Source organism: Mesocricetus auratus, unplaced genomic scaffold, assembly GCF_017639785.1.
Source record: "Mesocricetus auratus isolate SY011 unplaced genomic scaffold, BCM_Maur_2.0 Super-Scaffold_100013, whole genome shotgun sequence".
Lineage (NCBI taxonomy): Eukaryota > Metazoa > Chordata > Mammalia > Rodentia > Cricetidae > Mesocricetus > Mesocricetus auratus.
In genome coordinates, this window is record NW_024429196.1 from 76,910,107 (window position 1) to 76,929,421 (window position 19,315).

Sequence of the window (19,315 nt, forward strand, 5' to 3'; positions counted from 1 at the left end):
ACAGAGAAAGTCCAGTGTGGCTTCATCAGAACAGCCTGTGGCTCTCAGTTCTGGTGAAGGTTCTCACTGGTGAGCTTGCTCTGGTCTCCACCTGGGTCTCCTGCCCAAAGAAAGGAACAGACCAGTCAGTTAGAACCACAGGCAAATCCTTTATTGTGTGATTTTCTAGATCTTTATTCCTTTTTTTCTTTTTTGTTTGTTTTGTTTTTCTAGACAGGGTCTTACTATATAGCTCCTGCTATCCTGGAACTGACTGTGTAGACCAGGCTGCCCTCAAACTCAACAGAGATCTGCCTGCCTCCCAAGGGCAGTTCTGGGCTTAAAGGTGTGCGTCACTATGTCTGGCAAGATCTTTATTTTTAACCTGAAGTTATACATTTAAAAAGTTCTAAGCTGGGCGTTGGTGGCCCATACCTTTAATCCCAGCACTCGGGAGGCAGAGGCAGGTGGATCTTGGTGAGTTCGAGGCCAGCCTCCAAAACAATACAGAGAAACCCTGTCTCGAAAAACCAAAAAAAAAAAAAAAAAAAGAAAGAAAAGAAAGAAAGTTCTAAATTTATAGTGCTGTTTTTGTATATTTGATAATTTGTTTGAACCTATTAAAGAGTTGGCAAAACTTCATGTTTATTGAACAAAAATAGCATTGTCCAGTTACTCCAGAATGAATCTGGTGTCTTACATATTAACTTTTTCAACCCCGCCTAGAAGTGAAGAGCTTGGCATTATCCCCATTGTCATAGAACAGTTTCTAACGTTGGTAAAGATGGTAACCATCCCAAGACATTAACAGCTTACCCTACCTTTACCCCAAGAAGCTGTAGGATGAATGACTTTTAAAAGAAAACTGAAAACATACCAAAAATACACATTAAGTTTGGAATAGACTTTATCCACTGGTACAGAGCACACCACAGATGTATTTGTTCCATTGGATATTGACTGAAGCCTTTTCTCTCTACAGATTTTTACCCTGGATCTCAACACGTGGAAGTGACTCTTCCAGTCTCGGGATGACACCTGCCTGACAGTTGCCATCAGGTCCTGTGAGGCTCTGAGGGGGAATAAGAATGTTAGTGGAGGTCAGGGAGGCCTTAGAGACCCTCAGGTGAGAACACCGCCGGGCACAACGCAGCCGGAAGGTAAGGAGGGGCAACTCGGCCGGCAGTGGTGGAGGGGGGCCACGTGCCCCTTGGGGACTCCCACTCAGGGCATTCTGGCGAGAGCAGGCTACAGGTGTCGGGAGAGTCAAATAATGCCAGCATATTGTAATGACCCTGTAGCTGGAGGGTCCGGCGAAGAGGAGAGTACCAGGCTCACATCCGCACAGCGGGCAAACACTGGCTGGATGGAGAGCGTGGCGGGGAGTCTTTGGTTATATGCTATCGTGGATTTAAAATAGTCCCACGGCAAACTGACCGATTTAATCATTTTCTTCTCAAACTAACGTGCGCCTGTCACACGCCTCACAGGAAGGACACCCCTGACACGCTTCAGAAGCTGTGGTAGTCCCTAGCTTTCCTTAAACACACAACTAAGAGACTAACGCCTCCCATTGCTAGAGGCATCTTTGTACTTTCTACAACGCTGGCTCTCTCTAGCCCCTTGTGCTACTGTGTTAGTCTGTCAGACACTTTGTGTTGGGTGGGGGTGTGCCCTGATGGCTTTCTCTAGCGTGCCTGGCCGTTGCTTTTTATCTGAAAGAAAGAGCTGCAAGAATTCAATGGGTTATTTATTAAACAGCCAGTCCTGCCTTGAGAGATTTCTTTTTTTTTTCCTTTTGAGTGTTTAATGATGATTCTTCTCTTGGATGCTCACCGCATAAAAGCAGTTACAGTACCGAAACACTCGGGCCATTTTAAAATAATACACTTTAGAACTCTGATTTGAGATAAGGTAGGCTTTTATTAACAAACAGCAAATCTCATTTTCTCAATATTTTCCCTCTGAGAAGTCAAAACCAAGACTTGGGGGCCGTATTTGGGCCACCGCAAACCCAGGTGACATGAGCACAGCATTCACTGTCCTGCTCTGTCTTCTGGGAGAACTAGGGGCCCCTTCCCATGCGGCTGATGAGCAGCAAAGCTGTCGCTCCATAATGTCAACTAATTTGCGCTGGATGCGGGACAGTGTGAAGACCCCGCGGGTGACACCGGGACGAACAGCTCTCAGCTGCCAGGTGTAATTACTTGCTTTGTTTGACAGATGATCACAGGCTCTGAGGTCCCTTGTCCCAGGTTAAAAGCTTCAGTGAATGTGTCATACACATAGTCCTCAATGGGCAGGTCCCCAGCTGACAGTGGCCTGGCTGTAAACTATCTGAGGGAAGACGGGCTTTCTGAAGAGAAAGTGTGTGGAGGGGTGCTAATATAGCATGTGGGGAGTGAATGTGCTCTGTGGGCAAGGGCACGGCCATGTCAGGGACTCCGATACCTCAGACCCATGGAAACAGCAAGGCCTTCCCCAGGTCAGCTCAGAGCAATGGCTGGTTCTTCCCCTGATCTGAGGATGGGTACTGGCTGTGTGTGCGGCAGTATCACCGGAAGCTTCCAAGGGAGGATGCTGAGAGTGTGTGATGACTGCAGTGGAGACTGCCCATACACAGGCCTCCTACAGGGACCAGGACACAGGGACCAGGACCCTGCTAATCAGGCCTCCTACAGGGACCAGGACCCTGCTATGCAGGCCTCCTACAGGGACCAGGACCCTGCTAATCAGGCCTCCTACAGGGACCAGGACCCTGCTATGCAGGCCTCCTACAGGGACCAGGACCCTGCTAATCAGGCCTCCTACAGGGACCAGGACTGCCCCGTACACAGGCCTCCTACAGGGACCAGCACCCTGCTACACAGGCCTCCTACAGGGACCAGGACCCTGCTACACAGGCCTCCTACAGGGACCAGGACTGCCCCGTACACAGGCCTCCTACAGGGACCAGGACCCTGCTACGCAGGCCTCCTACAGGGACCAGGACCCTGCTACACAGTCCTCCTACAGGGACCAGGTAACCCAGCTCCTCCTCATCTGTGCTGGTTACCCGCTGCTCGGAGTCCGTCAGGATGCACAGCCCACTCACCCCAGCTTTCCTGTACACCTGTCTGTCACTTAAAATTTCCTTTCAGCCCCATCAGGTCAATCCAAACCATACAGGTCTCAGTACAAAGAGTTGGGTTCCTAACAGCAACAACCACACCCATGTTACAGACCAATCAGAGGGTTGATGTGGACATGCCCACATTAAAAATAACACTGGGTGGTAATTGTTAGGTCAGCAGAGGCAGCCATTAGGGTCACTAGCATATCTATATTGGGTATGATTTATTGTATTTTGCCACAAAATTAGCTCCCTTTCTGGATGCTGTTGCAAGGAATTGTGCCTGTTAATTCATAAAAGATAGAGAGAAACAGAAGGATATTTAGGAATAAGTCTCCCAGGAAATGACAGCTTGTTGGGAATTACAGCTTTTGTAAAAAGAAAATAAAAGCCAGAGTTAAATCATTGTGCTTTTCAAGCTTTCTGCTTCCCAAAATAGAGTTGCCTGCCTTTCTAAAGATAAACACTTTGAGCGTCTGGATTTAAATGGATACAGTTTCTAATTATCTTCAGTCAACATCTGGGTGTGGCTTGTTTTTAAAGAGGAAAATATGTACTTAGACAGTTACATTTTAGAAACTTTCTTGGAACTCCCCACTCAGCATTACTGATATGTAATTGATAAATGTTGATTGTGTGGTGACATAGTCTAGGTAGTTAAATTTTTGTCACACATAGTGGCTCTGTGTGTGTGTATGTGTGTGTGTGTCTGTGTGGTGTGTGTGTGGTGTGTGTGTGTGTGTGGTGTGTGTATGTGTGTGTGTCTGTGTGTGGTATGTGTGTGTCTGTGTGTGGAGTGTGTGTCTGTGTGTGTGTGTGTCTGTGTGTGGTGTGTGTCTGTGTGGTGTGTGTGTGGTGTGTGTGTGGTGTGTGTGTCTGTGTGTGGTGTGTGTGTGTCTGTGTGTGGTGTGTGTGTGTCTGTGTGTGGTGTGTGTGTGTCTGTGTGTGGTGTGTGTGTGTCTGTGTGTGGTGTGTGTGTGTCTGTGTGTGGGGTATGTGTGTCTGTGTGTGGTATGTGTGTACGTGTGTGTGTGTGGTATGTGTGTGTGTCTGTGTGTGGTATGTGTGTGGTATGTGTGTACGTGTGTATCTGTATGTGGGGTGTGTGTGTCTGTATGTGGGGTGTGTGTGTCTGTGTGTGGGGTGTGTGTGTCTGTGTGTGTGGTGTGTGTTATGTGTGTATGTGTGTGTGGTGTGTGTGTCTGTGTGGTGTGTGTTATGTGTGTGTATGTGTGTGGTGTGTGTGTGCCTGTGTGTGGTATGTGTATGTGTGTCTGTGTGTGGGGGCGTGGGAGATGTTGAGAACACTTCAGGTCTACTCTCTCAGCAAATTTCAAGCTAATAACAGGCTAATTGGAGTTTGCAATGCACCTGGAAGGTGGTGGTTGCTCCCTGGGAGAAACTCCACCACTGACCCAGCAAATGGAACAATTATTCTCACAGCACAGGCTAAGGAAGGAAGAGACCAGTGTCTTGTGCAGAGTACATAGCAAGAAGAAAGGAGACACTGAGAGCAGGAAGGAAAGAATGCATCCCCATCCTCCCCAGACCCTAAATTGTCTGGTCTGAAGAAAGCCACCTCTAGCTAGGACATGGGTGGGAATTAAGTGCAGGCCACACCTGCCACAGAGAAGCCCAGTGTGGGAGAGGCTCCACGACCCTTACTGCCAGGTCCGTCCTCAGCAACTGCCATCCTTCCACAAGTGGAACCCCCACCCCCATAGAGTATGGAGCAGACAAGGGGTGCTCACCCATGGTGTCATCTCAGAGCCCAGAGGCAAGCTTGCCCTGGGGATACTCAGCACCAGCAGAGCCCATGAGGAGCCTCTGGACCAGCTCACCATCCTCACCCTTAGGCAAAGCTCTGTGTCTGCTCTCAGTTCTCTGAGGTTGCCCTGTTTTGTTCTCAGTCTTGAACAGGGCTGGGGACACCGTACCTTCCTCCTGAGACTGCAGCTCTGTAACTGAGAATTGGGCTCTGCCAAGCTGAGCAGCAGGAGGCTTCCTTAGGATGAGTACTTGGTACTCAGGGTCACACCCAGTACTTGGGTCACACTCAGGATGGCTGGACCAAGTGTAGGTCTGTCTTCAGGTTTCTGGGAGCCCTGTGCTGTTTCCCACAATGCTGTTTCTGATTTACATCCCTCAGCAGTGCAAGATCCTGGCTCTCCACACTTTTTCCATACTTAGTAGCTCTTAGCTTGCACCAGCTCTTTCCTTACAAGTGTAGCCTGATACTCCATTGTGGTGATATTCCATCATGGTGAGATACTCCATCGTGGTGATACTCCATTGTGGTGAGATACTCTGCTGTAGTGATACTCTGCTGTGGTGATATTCCATTGTGATGATACTCCATCGTGGTGATACTCCATCGTGGTGGTATTCCATTGTGGTGATACTCCATCGTGGTGATACTCCATCGTGGTGATATTCCATCGTGGTGATATTCCATCGTGGTGATACTCCATCGTGGTGATATTCCATTGTGGTGAGATACTCCATCGGGGTGAGACTCCATCGGGGTGAGACTCCATTGTGCTGATACTCCATCGTGGTTTGGGGGTTACTGATGTTGAGCCCATTTTCATGTACCTGCTATCATGTGTGTCTTCTTTTGAGAAGTAGTTATTGGGTTTCTTTGCCCTTGTGATAAAGTTTAAGTAGCCACATAATAGTTAGGTATATTAATGGAGTACTATATGATGATACATATAGTGTTACGCATACATAGTGTTATCACAAAATCAGAAAAATGGTGATTTCCATCCCCTTAAACAGCTGTCCTTCCTCTTCCTACTTTAAAACTGTTGTCTCTGGTTTTGGACATTGAGTTGAAGTTCCTAATATGTTTCGGATATCAACCTGTTATTAGATCAGTCTTCAAATGCAACACTCTGCGGCAGTTAGAGGCCAGTTTATCCTAACCTCTGCATCATCACGTATTGATTTTGGGTGACAAAAATAACATGTCTCTTTGGACTCTGAGCTGTCCATTTTTGCTTTGTGCTAGATAATGTTTCTGTGTTGACTTATTGCACCAACAGAAGGCTGGTTAGACAGATCATTAGCTGATTTAAGACAGTGTCTCTCCACGTAGCCCAGGCTGGTCTTACACTTTATGTGTAGCCTAAGCTAGCCTCGAGTGAGCACTGATGTCCCGACTGCTGGGCTTGCAGGTGCACATACACCCCCATCCTGGCCACACACACGCACCCCATCCTGGCCAGATGCATCTTCTGACCTTCATCAGGACCCTGCTGTTGCTTCTTAAAAATGTCAAACAGTTCCCTGCTCTGAGGCCTCTCCACCTTTCCTCTCCCAGGACTGCTTGGCCCAGATATTGTCCTGTGAATGCTGAAAGTCCCAGCACTGGCTATTTTCCCTTTTATGATTTACTCTTATCTATAGAGTTCATGTGACTCTGAAATATTTTGTTTTGCTTGTTTGCTCCATTATCAGTGTCTCTTCACTGAACCATGGGTTTAAAGCAATGGTTGGCTTTGCTCCTCACTGTACAAGTGTCTGGGACAAGGCAGAGCACATAGTAAACATTTGGTAAAAAAAAATTATTGATGATATTATAAATAAACATGTTACAAATAGAAAGCCCCATGACGCTGACACTTGGGAGCCTGGGTTGTCTATCGAGGGGAGGGTATCCCCAATATCTTGGAGAGGGAGTGTCTGCTGTATTCAGACTTGCAGTATAAGCGTGTGGACTAGGTGGAGAGACGAGAGAGCATCTCTAGGACAGTAGAGAAGATCGCTGGCTTTCCAAGGGAAAGGAGAGGAGAAGGAAGAGGGAGCGCTTGCGTACATCAGAGCTCACTCCCACGTCATGCTGGTTTGATGGCAATTCTGCGTTATAGTCGATTGCATTAAAACTACAATGTCAAATGCAATTTGCAATTCTGCTCAGAAGATAAGAGTCAAATTGTGAGTGAATATAGCTCATCTTAGGGCCTCAGGTTGATTCCAGTTGGCTGCTTTTTCAGTCCAGCTCTGGCCGCTCTGATGCTGGTGTTGGACCATATGGTCCCTGAGTCTGGGTTATTCTAATCACATTCTCCTATCTGTAGATATATTGGATTCATATATAATGCAGCAACCACTTACTCAGCATGGAAAATAAGATTACATTTGCCATATCCGTTTCTTGTAGGGTCAGGAACAAAACAGACATATCAGTGAGGCTTTGAACCAATTTCCCTCTGGGAGAGTGCAGGGGAGGCAAAAGGTACAATGGGCTTTAATCATGGCTGGACCTGACGTTACAAGTGTCTGTGTGTTACAGAGACAGGTAACATTCACGGTTACTGTCTCTGCCGGCCAAGCCGGAGCTGAACAGAGAAGAGAAACATGTCCTTGTTGGAAGCATGTGCTCACCCAGTGGCAAACTCCTCGTGCACCTATGAGGAAACACGTTGACCATGAACTAGAAGTTACCTTTAAGTGTTTCAGGGCACAGCTTGAATGTGGAGGAGATAGCAGCAGCACTGTAAAACTTTGGAACCTGGCATGTCTGAATGAAGTGTGTAGGGTTAGGACCTTACCAGGCAGAAAGCACGAGATCTGAAAGGGATGGTTCGAGAAGAATGTGAAGGGAAGAGTCATGCGTCAAGACAGTGAGCTTACCCAGGAATCATCTATTTAGGAGAGGAACCTGGAGATTATTCCAGGAAAATGGATGGCCATTGGTTCCAGCTTGGCTTCATGATTCATTGGCTTTTTTTAATGACTGTCATGTCAATACTAGTGATAGGAGACCGTTTCTTGTTTAGCTGATGGCAAGCGTGGCCATGAACATAAGGGAACTTGGCACATGGCATGCAGGAGGACTGAGGACTGTGGCTAACATCTATGGCATAAACATGAGCCAGTGGGGTGACATGTTTTGGTATGACACTCATCCTGGGAGGCTTTCCCTTGCAGCTAGCTACCCATGCTTCCCCCGTGCATGGGGATGGGATGAAGAGCTCAGTGACTGGGGTGCATGGCTTAGTCAACCACAGAGAGTTCTAGGAATCCGGCTGCTCCTTCATAGCACTCCTCAGAAGTACCAGGCTCTGGGTCTGCACGTGATCACACTTCACCCCTCAGCTGGTGCCTTCGAGCCTCTAGAGGTGGGGCTGATGCTCGCCCTGTTGTAGATTCCCTGGGCCATCTTGTGCAACCCCCATCTAAGAACCACTGGCTAAGTGTCCTACTCAGGATTAAAGTGCAGGAGCAGACAGGGAGTGAGAAGCTAGGAGGCTTGTGTTCGGGATCCAGAGACTGGTTCCTGGCTCCACACCTCACTGACTAGATTCCCTGTGCTGCTCCGGTCTATGTAGTTTCACAGTTGTATTTCTTGTGTCTTTGTTGGATGACAGCCATCCTATTCTCCTCCTGGAGGATGTGTGATATCGCCGCAAAGATTGCTCTGAAAGCTGAAATACATTTGTGCAAATGAAAATCCTGTCATGGGGCATGTGTGCTGGGAGGTGGGCTCAGTCTCCAGTGACAGCAGATTGGATGGAGTTGAAATAATTCACCCAGAGCACGGGAGAGCGAGCAGGCTTGGTCTCATCAATGCTAATTTTATTTGGCTCTTTTAATAAACGATTAGAAAACGATTTAGGGATTATTCAAGTCTAGAGATGGCTTAATGTCTAAAGCCCATCAGCTTTAAGCTGCTGAGCAGGGAGAGCAGGCATATCCTCATTGCTACGTTCATAAGAACCTGAGATCCTTGGAAAAGCCAGGAAACCAGAAGTTTTCATTAGACTCTCATCAGAGGATGCATGGAGACTCCTCACTCTCTCCTGCACCCCTAAGAGGGCATTTCCTGAGTGCTCGCCAGTGCCTGGCATCGAGCTGAGCACTCTGGTGGCAGTCACCCCCCCCCAGAGAGGACCGTTAGCCTACTTCCCCATGCAGAGTGGAAGCTTCCCCCAAGTTCTTCTCTCATCAGTGAGCAGTGAGGAGGGTGGGCTGTGAGCCAGGCCCCCAACCAAGTCAGAGCCCTCGCCTAGGGTCTCTGTGTGAAGCCCACACTGGCACTCAGGTGGAGAATGAAAACGGGCAGCATTCATCACTTATGTTTTTAAATTTTGTTATCTCATTTTACAAATTTAGTTATTAAAAAAAAACCTCACAAATAGGTAAAAATGTCACTTCTACAACCAGGAAAACAGCAGGACTGTGTAAAAGTAATCACCCTGAAATCCAGGCATCCTACCGAAGAGAGCTAGAAAGGCAGAAAACCGGAAAGAAAACAGGAAGTTTCCTGTAGGCTACCTTCTCACTCCACACGGAAAGCCACCCCGGCCTTGGTGCGGAAGCGCATGATTGCCACACAGCTGGGCCTAGACGCCAGTTGAAGGTGTGGAAGGAGATGGCTACAGGCCTTCAGGTTTGCTAATGTCACTGGGATCTAGTTACAAACCTAGGATGAGGACAGGGAAGCACACCTACTGGTGCCAAATCTTTCTCGTAATTATAAAGCTTTTTAAAATGGGCCTGATGCGTCTCTTAAAATGCCATCCTTGATCTGCTCATCACAGTAACCCAAAATAATTCCTGGAGGGAGGGATGCCCGAGGAAACCGTCTACAGGCTGGAACACCAACCCCACCCCCACATAGTTTACAGTCTCAGTGTGCTGACTCATAGTTGTGTACTTGAAGATCCGATGGCCTGTGATGCTCTACCCAGTGTGTCTCAGGGGCCACAAGTCAGGGCAGCAATCCAAACCCCCCCACGTGCTAACCCGCCGAGGTGTAATTGATAAATGGTAACTCTCCCTCATCCAGTCTTTGTAACCCGTGAAGCAAAGCTGAATCACAGCCCAGGCTGCAGGATGGGACACAGACTTGTCAAACAAATGGGTACACACAGAGGCCTGAACACAAAACTATCTTCCTGTCCTTTCCCCGCTCCTCTTCCTCCTCTCCCCCTTCTACCTGCCCCCCCTCCCTCTAACTTTCCCAGCAAAGGAGAAAAAGCATGATTTGGGGAGAAGCAGGGAGGATAATATGGTGGAGACCAAACACAACTGTAAAAATAAACAAGCCTCCTTCTCAAACTAAATAATAAACGACAAAGAACCTGAGCTCCTCTTTACTTTTTAGAAAGAACATTGCAGACTTGTCGTTCCTTTCCTTGCTGTTAGCCCAAAGTACTGTAAGCTACAGGCATTCCCCCAGGCTCCCAGAGATCCCAGGGCTCTTGAGAGGGCCCCTGCCCCGGATGTCTGTGCTGCTGAGCTCGGGCTGGGGCATAGCTGTCCCTGGGTGGGTGGCCACAAGCCCCTCGAGCTGTTAGGCTTCCAGCACCTCTGTGCTGAAGTTCCTAGTCAGAATCTGAGCAGTACTGGGAATCCAGTCCCATCTACCATCCTGCGGTGCCTCCCAGCCCCGAGCTCCCAGAGAACGAGCAATGGAGCAAGCTGGTGCCCTATAAACCCAATCCAGTTTCAGCTCGACCCTCAGTGTGAATGGATCCTGGACCCTCGGTGTAGACGGATCCTGGCTCAGCTAGTTCTTGCTACTTTCAGGACGCTACTGCTTTTCTCTCTCTATGGTCTTAGGCAGGTGGTCCTCAACCTGTGGGTTGTGACCCCTTTGGGGGTCACATAATCAGATATCCTGCATTTCAGATGTTTACATTATAACTCGTAATAGTAGTAAAATTGCAGTTATGAAGTAGCAACAAAAATAACTTTATGGTCGAGGGGCCCCACAACATGAGGAACTGTGTTACAGAGGGACAGCATCAGGGAGGTTGAGGGCCACCGGCCTAGGTGATGGTTTCCCTCAAAGAGAAAGCTGAAGGTCGAGGAGTGGAGTGTCTGTCACCCAAGCTTCACGCTTCCTTCTTCCAACCACACTGTGCACTGGGATTTCCCCTTTCTCAGAACAGTGTGATGTTAATGGCCTGCACGCCCTCCTCTGTCATCTGCAAGGCCTGTCCCCTGGGGACCCTTGGCAGAAAGTGGCCAGTAAACATGGTCTGGTTTCTCCCACCTCACAAACTATTCTCCCTGAACACTCTCACCGCTCATGTTGCTTTCTTTACTTTTTAAAGATGGATGGAGAGTTTTCTTTAGCCTTTAACTTTTTAAAAAAAATTAATACGTAGCACAGAGTTTCCTGGGGTTATAGTATCATATTGCAACACATGTATTATGCACCAATCAAATCAGCTAGTCAGCCTTGCCATTTCCTTATCAATCCTTTATGTTGGGAACCTTCAGTCTCCTCTCATCCAGCCCCATCAATGTGTGAACATTATGTTACTGTGATCTCCACTTTACAGATCAACTCCTCCTGCATTAGTGTGCTCTGTGCAGTGGTTTTTCTTGAGATCTCGAATACAAGCTAATACTCAAGGAACCGTCTTTCAGTCTTTGTAAACCCCCGAGTGGAGGGTGAGCTAAGGTGACCTTTCTGTCCCTGTTGCTGATGTTAATAAGCTCAACAAACCAGGTAACTCAAAATCTATAAGCAGCCAACTCTCACGAAAGGTATATAGTCCCTCATTCTCCTTAGCGGCATATACATACATAGAAGATAGTCATTTGGTCACAAGGACAAGATGAGGATTGAAGAATGGGCAAGAAAAACTAACTTCAGCGTGCATGGTCCATCCAATGTGGCCTCAAAAGATCCGAAGAATAGTATTCTTTAGAGCTGTTTCTCAGCTGGTCAGGGAAATCACTTCTTGTCCCTTTTCTCGGGACTGTGGTAAAAGTGCCATAGCCAATTTTATTAGTAGAGTTTTAGTGGAGACAGAAAAAAAATACGGAAAGAATAAAAAACAATCCAGACACCAAAGCCACCTGCCTTTGATTGCCTGGGGGCAGTCATTAGCCGGGTAGCCTGTGGTGTGTCTCCTGTTCTCAAGATGGCGGAGCTTTTAATCCTGCCTGAGTTACAGAGCCCGTGTCCCAGACAGCATGCCCAGCCCTCTCCACGTACCTGCAACCGGGATCCAGGGCACGTGGAGAAGATGGATGTGGACAACTTACTCTGCATCCCATTGTGCGCAGGGAAGTCGCTTCTGCAGCTGTCAGTATCAAAGATTGATGAATGGCTTCATAACACTTGTCCAATTGCTAATAGTCGTAATAAATCTAGACTGTTTACCCTGACTTCTGTCCCGGGGCACTTCCTAAGCATCAGGAGAAATACAAACCTCCTACAAAGATTACTTTATACAGTAAAAACTGTTTCCTGTGAAACAGACAGTACTTGCTATTTAACAGCCCACAGACACCTTAGACAATGGCTAAGGTGGTCGCATCCAATCCTAGCCAAAGGCATGGCTGATGTGGTTGGGATGCGGTTACTCCAAATACTCCCGTTTCCCAGCTTGCATCCCTAGTGAAGGGCAGTGGAGTCCAGTCACAGTGCAGAACCGTGTGGCTTCTCTTCTCCTTTTGACACAGAGCAGAACAGTCAAACGCAGTCCCTAAGCAGAAAGGCTGTTTTGCTTGACCTCGGGGCATGGAGCTAGGCACATACCACCAGTGATGAACCTTCGCTAAAACTGTGGGCACTCTGCCTTTGGGTCTAAAGACTCATTTTGTGGGTTTTCATCTTTGTTTTCTCTTGCTTTTATTGGTTAATCTATCCCCAGGCTTGACTATTGTGACAAACCATCTTGGTTTGGGGGAGGAAAGGGGCCCGGTTGGGGGGGCATTGGTGCGGTTAGCCCAAATCCTTGGTGCTCTTGGGAGAGAGTGGATGCTGCCTTGGAAGCAAGATGTCAACTGGGTGTCTGGTATTCTTTTCCAGGATCTGTCAGTTGGCCGTGGAGAGCAGTGTCCCAGGATGAGACTGGAAGTTAGCGCTTTGTACTTGTCTGATGGGAGCTAGCAAAGGGTCAAGGGTCAAGGGTCAAGGGCCAGAGGAATTCGCATTCTAAACCATCGACCCTGATTGATATGTGGGGAAACAGTAGAAAGAGGTGTCTGACTGACTCCTAAAATGACAGTGTAGAGGTACCTGCCGCTCAGTGAGAGGGTTTGTAGAGGGTTTGTCACAACCAAATAAAGGGAACAGTTGATGCAGAAGCAGTAGGTGATTTCTCCAGCTCCTTTCTGGTCGTTTCTGCTTGCGTCCAGGCCTCCTGCCTCCAGTGTCCTCCAGTGTCCGTCCAGTCTGTGTGAGACATGTCTACCAGGGACCTTTTCCAGACACTGGCTTTAGAGGCCTGTGCTACTGAGCTTCGCAGGGATAACATAGCCAAAGGTAAGGTCCCCCCACCCTACCCCACCCCACTCCACCCCACCCCACCCCACTGTACCCCAGACAGCCTCTAGTCAAGTCTGGTGTCTCCTCTCCCAGCCAAGCTAGGACTTCCCTGCGGGAAAAGCGAGGGCTGAGGCCTCCCCTGAGATTCCGCCTGGGCTTTGCCTGCTGCCCTTTCCTGTGCCCCCAGATCTCAAGGGTCCTCCTGAGAGCCCCACTCACAGCAGTCTGTTCTCCAGCCCGCAGACTCTTCCATCCCTGCTGAGATAAGCGCCATGCTCACAAGGGAAATGTAAGCACCGGTGAGCTGGGAAGACAGGCCAGGGAAGACAGGGTCACAAGCATTATGTAGCCAAGAAGACCTGAGACAGGCAGGCTGGGGGACCAAGGAGGAGCTCCTGTCACAGCCTGAAGGTCTGAGAAGAAGGGGACCCATGCTGTGAGTTCCATACCAAAGGTCAGGGTCTGGAGACCCAAAAAGGGCCCACGTTCCAAGGCTGAAAAAGACCCATGATGAGAGCAATCCCAGCTTGGGCAGCCAGGCAGGATGAGGTCCCTTCTACCCAGCCACTGTACTCCCTGCCCTGCCTCACCCAGAACCCTGTACATCCACCCAGAATCCCGTGTCTGCATGGGTGAGCTTCCTGTGGCCTGGGAATGCCACTCCTTCTGATTTTACTTATCCATTAGCAGAAAAGTTCTTGTCTAGTGGCATATTATTAATTCACTTATCTTTTATTTCAGCACATACTGACTGCTGATGTTGGAATATGGTTTGTCCCTCTGGAGGCCATGATGGGCATATCAAAGGTGAGCACTGCCCTCACCAATAGTGTGTGTAAAAAATTTTAAAATGTTGACTTTGAGGTATGTGTCTGTACATGCCTGTGTGTGCATGTGAATGTATGTATTTGTGCATGTGTGTTTTTGTGTGTATGCATGTGTAATACACATATGTGTGCATGTGTGTATTTATGTGTGTGTGCATGTGTGTATGTGTGGGTATGCATGTGTTTGCATGCCTGTGTGTTATGCATGTATGTATGTGTGCATGTGCGTGTATGTATACATGTGCATGTGTGTATTTATATGCCTGTATATGTGTATGTGTGTGTGTGTGTGTTGTCTTTGTTCAGAGGTGGATTAACTTACTTCCACACTGGATTAGGTCTCACAGGAAAGAGTTGGATCTTGCAGGACTGTATTAGTATTTGAGGAAGGGGCTTATCTAGCATTCAGGTTACAGTCCCTCCCTGAGGGAAGTCAGGGCAGGAAATCAAGCAGGAAGCATGGATGGAAACTGCTTGAGGGCTTGCTCTGGCTTGCTCAGGCGTATGCTTAGTTAGCCTCCTTATACAATCCGGGACGACCTGACCAGGGAATGGAGCCACCCCCAGTGGGCTAAGTGCACCATCAATTAATACTCAAGACAGTCCCTCACAGACACGCCAGCAAGAGCAACCCGATAGAGACAATTACTCAGTTGAGTCTCTTTTCCCAGGTGACTCTAGACTGCGGCGAGTTGACAGCCCCCCCCCCCCCCCGCTAACTTGGACGGAGAGTGCAATTGCCTAGGAAAGAGATGTGGAAGATCAGTTAGGAATGACTTCTACTAATTATGTTATTTAATTATGGAGCAGCTATGATGAAAACTCATGCATATGGAAATGACATTTCCTTTAGGGTTCCTAAGATCAGTGGCACAGGTTGCATTACCCTGCTTATAGCTAAGGACGCTGGACTCCCTGGAGGCTCAGTGGTGCGGGCTCTGAGGGACGGCGGTGAGCAGCTGAGCTGGCCCTTGACCTTTAGGGTATTATGTGTCCCTTGCAGCCTCACAGAGCTTCCTTTCCTGACCTTGCCCTCCTTCCTTGCATCCTAGCCACACTAGTCTTCTTTTTGCTCCCTGTCCCCCTTAATGTCGGTCCCTGGTACAAACGTGCGTTTCCCTGCCACCGCCAGAGCCTATCCCCTGTCTTCCCCACATGAACTCTCTCATCTAAGGTGTCCCTTCTTGGAGGCACCCACGTAGGCTTTCCCAGGATTCTTCCCTTTTGGCAAAGCCCTCTCCCATCTTGGTAATTACATCCATGTCATTTCACTGCTCTAGTTTGTATCTTGAATGCCCTCCTGGGCTCATGTGTTGAGTGCCTAGTCCCGAGCCCATGGGGTCCTGGGAGGCAGTGAAGTGTTAGAACGTGGGGTCGGGTCACTAAGGTCATCCTTCCCTGCCAACGCTTCCTCTGCGATGCCCTGCTTGCCGCAGGCCAGCCACGGATGGAGGCATTCAGACTGTGAGCTAACACACGCCCTCCCTCCTTGTCAGTGGTTTATCTCAGGCTCATCACCATTTCGGCAGGGCACTGGCCCACTTATGCCCCTGCGGTGGGGTAAGACCACCAAGGGGAGCGACTGTGGTTGCTTTCGCTGGCCACTGTATCCCAGGAGTTTAAGAAGTGGCTCAGGACCACCATATGCATTAAGGAAATCCATCATGCTCCAGTTGCCCTCCCGTTGTGGCTGAGCCACACTGTTCCTCACCCACACTGTCGCGAAGGTACAAAGGGGACTGATAGTGGTCACGGAATCCTCAGCCGAGAACAGGAGCAAAGGCAACGGGCAATCCGTGAACGACCATAATCATCTAGATGATTCTAGCAACCCATGAATGCAGGAGAAGCACCATGGCTTTCAAGCTCTAAAAGATGACCCTTTCCGGGCTGTTGTAAAAGGATTTGATCCCACTGGCTCTCCTTAGGACGCCATCAGACCAGTTAAATCACCGCCGACTCGTCAAATGGAATGAGCATGGGGCAAGACAGCAGCAGTTCTTAATCATAAGCCACAAACCAAGTTTTGTAATTCAGAAGTAAGGTGGGACAACCAAGAGAACATGAGCGCGGCATCCCATAATGCTCACTCACAGCATCCTTTCCCTGCTGTTCCCTAACAACACATCTCCCCAGCATCTCCAAAGGCAAGGTTCATTTAAACACGTGCGGGTGGGTGGGTTTCTGTGTGGTGTACGCATTATGTTCTGATTGAGATGTGGAAGCCCAACTTTAAAATATCTTGCATGGGGGAGTTCCCTCGCTGGGTGTTTCTGCATGGCAGACTGCTTATCTGGGAAATCAGTTTCTCTTAACCACATATGTGCACCAAGCATCCTGTTCTTAAAGAATGATATTTTGGGGCTGGTATTGGCTCAGTAGTTAAGAGTATCCTGTACACCACACACATGAAAACATGCACACACACCATTTCCCTTCTCTTAGTGCATTTGGGTGTGTGTTGTACAGGCATGTGTGTACATGTAAACACAAATCCAAACACATGAAGAGAAGGAAAATGGTAACTAAGTTACAGAGGTGTATGTACACATTATAAACATTTCACTGACTCAAATGTGTGAAAGTTAAAGACAATTCCCCCTGATGTCATGTGCTAGCCTCAAGCTTAGTCCCTTTGGAAGTAACTTTAATGATTCTGAAGTATTTAATGTGACTGTCATACCTATGGATGATTGATCTGCCACGGGGAGAGAATAAACAGTCCAACCAGTAGCTTCTGGGAGAACTCCTTCTCAGTAGTGTGTGTGTGTGTGTGTGTGTGTGTGTGTGTGTGTGTGTGTGTGTGTGTGTGTACCAATATAGATTATAGGTCTAAGTAGTAGGGTGAAAATGATCAAATAATTAGAAGATATGAGAAAATATTTGTGACCCTAAGTTAGACAAAGCCTTCGTCAATATGCTGCAAAGATTTGCATAGATGTAAGAAACAAAAAGACTCATTTATGTACAGGCAGGGATGGAGAGCAGATTAGAAGTTGCCTCCGGCTGTGGGGAGTTGTTGAGGAGGAGTGGAAGTGACCATCAACGGGTCTGAGCTTTCATTTTCTGTAGATGGAGTGTGCTCAGGTTGATGACTGTGATGGTTGCATGACTGGATATAATAGAAGCCATGAATCATACATGCTGAGTGTGTGGTTGGAATGGGGTGTGAATTATGTTGTAATAAGACTTTTAAAGTAGAAAATAGTTTACTGTGTGTATTTATACATATATTTCTGTCCTACAAGAGGGCATTTCTGTGCATACATTTCACACAAAAGGAGAGTAACGGAGAGCAATTTGTTCTTTGATTTCCTTTTATCTGCTGAGATAGTTTTTTATAAGGATCTTTATCTTTTATATGGCAGTACTAAATTTCCTAAAAGGATATGCCATAATTCGTTTAGCCATTTCCCTGTTGTTGGCCGTTTAGGTTGTTTTGATATTTTTCTCTATAAAAAAATACAGTACTGTAACCATCATCAGAAATACATATTTGAGCTCATGTGTGGAGCCTTCAGTAGACTGAATTCTTAACAATGAAGCTGCCCAGTCAGAGGCTGTGTGCATTTCTCATTGAGTAAATGTTGCCCACCCCCAAACAGCTTTAAGGGGTCTTTCTTTCAGTGTCTCGTATTTTCTGCCAGCAACTTCCAGCTATACCAGCTGATCGCATGATCCTCAAACATGTAGTGAGGTAGAGAGCCATGCCTTTGATTTCTAACATAGGATGCATCGTTGGTTTAATGTAAGCATAGATAGCTTTTGGCACTGCATAGTGGTGTAGCTGCAGTGGTTTTTTTGTTTGTTTGTTTGCTTATTTGTTTTGTTTTTATTTTTTAATCATATTTGAAATGTCTCACCTTGCTGTGATTTGATTGTATCTTACAAGGAATGGCTTGGCTTCCCTCCCTCCCTCTCTCCTCCCTCCCTCCCTCCCTCCCTCCCTCTCTCCTCCCTCCCTCCCTCCCTCTATCCTCCCTCCCTCCCTCCCTCCCTCTCTCCCTCCCTCCCTCCCTCCCTCCCTCTCCATCCCTGTCATCTCCCCCTCGTTCCCTCACCTCCTACCTTGGAGGCACAGCTAGACATCCCTCAGCAGGTGCTGGCCCCTCAGTATGGGACCTCCCAGCCCCCAGCAATCTGAGAAAGTAACCTTTTGTGAGTCACCCAGTCTTGTGTGCTGTTGCAACCAAGAGGTAACACCCTAATGCTGAGGCTGAGAGAACGGAAAGTCATATTAGCACACAATAATCCACTCTACACATTTTACTGTGAACATTAAGTGTGATGACATCACACTGGGGAGTACATACAGTGAACTTTTGTTGTCGCTAAGGATATCAACCTGCCTGTCATCTTACATATTTACCTGTTCTTATGCATGGTAAGAACATACTCATTTAGCAAAATCCCCAGTACAGCACAGCATTTTAAACTCCAGCCCTCACAGCACACACCAGAGATCTGGACCTACGTAGTTCCTCTTGGACATTTTATAGTGCACACGTAGCAGTGGGAACCACGAATGAGTTGGTTTGAATCCTTGCCCTGGAGGCATGAGGCCCTGAGCTCAACCCCAAGTGCTACACAAACCAGATGCGGCGGTAGTACACAAGTGTAGTCGGAGCACTTGAGGGGTAGAAGCTGCAGGGCCTGGCATTTAAAGCTCAAGAATCCCAGGTTCCATGGTGAGTCTGAGGCTAGCCTGGGCTACCTCAGACCCCATCTTAAAACAGCAACAGCAGCAAAAGACAGGAAAAGTTACATGTGGTTCTATGCTCTTGGTTATCATCCAGTTTAGTAACTTATGCTTGGAACATATTATCCCGTAGTCTGGCACTTGACTGTCTTTAGAAGACAAGCTATTTATCTCAGAATTAACTTCTGAAGGGAAGATATTCACGTAAAAAATGCAGTGAGCATTGCCGTGATCCATGTCAGGGGTAGAATGTACTCTGTAAATGTTCTCTCAGCACTGGGCTTTGAGAAAGGAGCCACAGGCAAAAGTATTGCTCATAACTTGGTAATCAATTTTTAATTAATGTTTTAGTACCTGTACAAAGGATGGATTTTATCTTATCTTATTATTTGTAATGAAACAAGTATACCCAGGGACAAGTATATGCTAGGCAAGTACTCTACCACTGAGCTACACCC

General features: G+C 47.7%; 1 long non-coding RNA gene across 1 annotated transcript in view; it reads left to right on the forward strand.

Moving 5' to 3' along the window:
- The first annotated feature begins 981 nt into the window (after positions 1-981).
- Positions 982-19,315, forward strand: part of LOC110342500 — a 34,879-nt gene continuing 16,545 nt past the window's right edge. Inside the window, exons 1-3 of the long non-coding RNA XR_002384596.2 lie at positions 982-1,139; positions 13,202-13,328; positions 14,073-14,138. This is a non-coding gene — a long non-coding RNA (uncharacterized LOC110342500). The remainder of the gene's footprint in view (positions 1,140-13,201; positions 13,329-14,072; positions 14,139-19,315) is intronic.